At 43.1% G+C, this 2,438-nt stretch overlaps 1 non-coding gene across 1 annotated transcript; it reads left to right on the top strand.

Annotated features, from left to right (window-relative positions):
- The first annotated feature begins 1,627 nt into the window (after positions 1-1,627).
- TRNAN-GUU (transfer RNA asparagine (anticodon GUU)) lies at positions 1,628-1,700 on the top strand. Its single transcript has one exon. It is a non-coding gene; the product is annotated as a tRNA-Asn (tRNA).
- The last annotated feature ends 738 nt before the right edge of the window (positions 1,701-2,438 follow it).

The following is a 2,438-nucleotide window of genomic DNA, read 5'->3' as shown; positions in this document are numbered from 1 at the left end:
AAGAAACTTGAGGACATTATGCTAAGTGAAATAAGCCAGTTACAAAAAGACAAATACTCTATGGCCCCACTTACCTGAAGTACTTGGAGTAGTCAAAATCACAGGAACGGAAAGTGAAATGGCAGCTGGGGGGGCTGGAGTGGGGGATGTGAGGGGTTAGTGTTTCACAGGGACAACGTCAGTTTTACAAGATGAAAGAGTTCTGGAGATGGGCAGTGGTGATGATCGCATAACACTATAAATGTACTCAATCCTGTTGAACTGTACACTTAAAAATGGTTAAAATGATTTTACACACCTGTATTTTAACACCAAAAAAAATTGGAGAAAGAAAAAAGAAAAAAACATTCCCATCAAGTCAGATTGAATTAGAGTTCTCAGTGTTCATAACTCACCATGCTTCACTCACTCACTAAACCTCTACTCAAGCTGTGCCCATGATCCGAAGGCCTTCTTGTCTTTTTAGCTATTCTCAAACTTTGTTGTATCAGCTAAGAATAAGCAGGGCTGGTATTCAGCTAGTTTTCAGCTGATATGTATTGATATACCTGGACTGGTGGCTAAAATATTAAAATACTTCCATACTATACGATAAATATCTTCTGCTCCAATCTCCCTGCTATCCTAGCCCTTCATCTGGTACCCTAGCACTGTGACCAGAGTTTGTTGAGACTTGTCCGTGCCCATGCCACTCTGGTGTTTAATATTTTGAATATGACCCCTGGAATTAGGTTCAGCTTCAAATAACAGGAAAAAACGGGAGACGTAATATAGAAGTTCGTTTCTGTCACACAAAAAAGCAAAGAGATAGGCAGTTCAGGGACAGCATAGTGACTCCATAGTATCATTTAAAAAAAATAGGCTCCCATTATGCTCCATCATCCTCAGTGCATATTTTCTGTCTGCAAGGTCAACTCATACTTCAAAGTAGATGCTGGAATTCCAGCCATCACATCAGCATTCCAGACCAACAGAAAAAAGAAAGAGGGATAAAGGGACTCTGCTCCCAGCTGAGTCAGATTCTTTTAAGCAGGCTTTCCAGAAGTCTTACTTAAAGCGTGTGCTTTCACTTCTTTGGCCAGAACTTAGTCACATGGCCAAACCTAACAGCAAGGAAGGCTGGAAAATGTAGTCTCGATTTTGTTATTAAGAAAAAGGGGAAGAATGAATATTGAGGGGCAGTTGGTACTTTCCGATTCTCTTATCCTTCAAGGTTTAGTGCAAGATTTCCCTGTGACACCAGTCCCCTAGGATGTCTTACATCACACATCATTGGAACCACAGGGTCTGTATTCACTGTTAAACACTCAGGGCTTTATGTAATAATAATTATAGTAGTCCTAGTAGTTACCATTCACTGGGCCCTACAATGTGCCAGACACTAAGTACTTGGCCTGCTTTATCTCATTTAATCCTCACAAAATCCCTACACAAGGGTATTAACTCTCCTTACCCCCAGTTTGCAAGTAAGGAAACTGAGGCCCAAACGGAGATGAAATACTTGCTTGAGGTCACAAAGCTTGTAAGAGGTAGAGTCGGGATTTGATTGGTGAGCTTGTTAAGACAAGAAACCAGCACCCACCACAGTCGTCAGCAAAGAGAAGACATTAAACACAAATAAGGGGCCACCTGGCTGGCTCAGTTGGTGGAGCATGTGACTGTTGATCTTGAGGTCGTGGGTTCGAGCCCCATGTGGGGTGTGGCGCCTACTTAAAAAGAATAAATGAATAAATATTTTTGAAACAAACAAAGAAAACCTTGTTGGTTGATCTAGTAACTAACTCATCACCGAGACAGAAACAGCAACCAGAGAAGGGACTTAATGGAAAACCCCAGCCTTTTCCAGGTACAGGAAACCACAAGTCCCAAAAAAGGTAAGAGTTGACGCTGTGGCTCCAAAGGTCGAGAGATATGCAGAGACCACGGAACAAAGCAGGGCTGAAGTCCCAGGCCTGCCTCTGCACCCACTGCGGGGATCGTCCAGACAATGTCCCACAAAGCTAGTGTATCTCCAGAAACTCCGGGAATGACCCAAGTTGCCTTCATAAGGCAAGAATTTCCATTTGATGCCCCGTGTATTGCTTGTTTGGATTCAGTTTTTTATTGTTTCTTATTGAGCAATTAAAACATCAATGAATGGGCGCCTGGGTGGCTCAGTCGGTTAAGTGTCCGACTTCAGCTCAGGTCATCATCTCCCAGTTCACAAGTTCCGGCCCCCCCATTGGGCTCCGTGCTGACAGCTCAGAGCCTGAAGCTTGCTTTCCATTCTGTGTCTCCCCCTCTCTCTCTGCCCCTCCCCCTCAAAAAGATAAACATTTTTAAAAAAATAAAAAATAAATCAATGAAGCCACCTTCTGCGGCTCAAACACACCCAGGCAAGTCGCCGAACATTTGCTGTCAGTGGCCAGCAAATCGTGAATGACTATTATTACTAGTTC

Source organism: Neofelis nebulosa, chromosome 7 (genome assembly GCF_028018385.1).
Source record: "Neofelis nebulosa isolate mNeoNeb1 chromosome 7, mNeoNeb1.pri, whole genome shotgun sequence".
NCBI classification, from domain to species: domain Eukaryota; kingdom Metazoa; phylum Chordata; class Mammalia; order Carnivora; family Felidae; genus Neofelis; species Neofelis nebulosa.
This window is presented reverse-complemented; position numbering and strand designations above follow the sequence as displayed.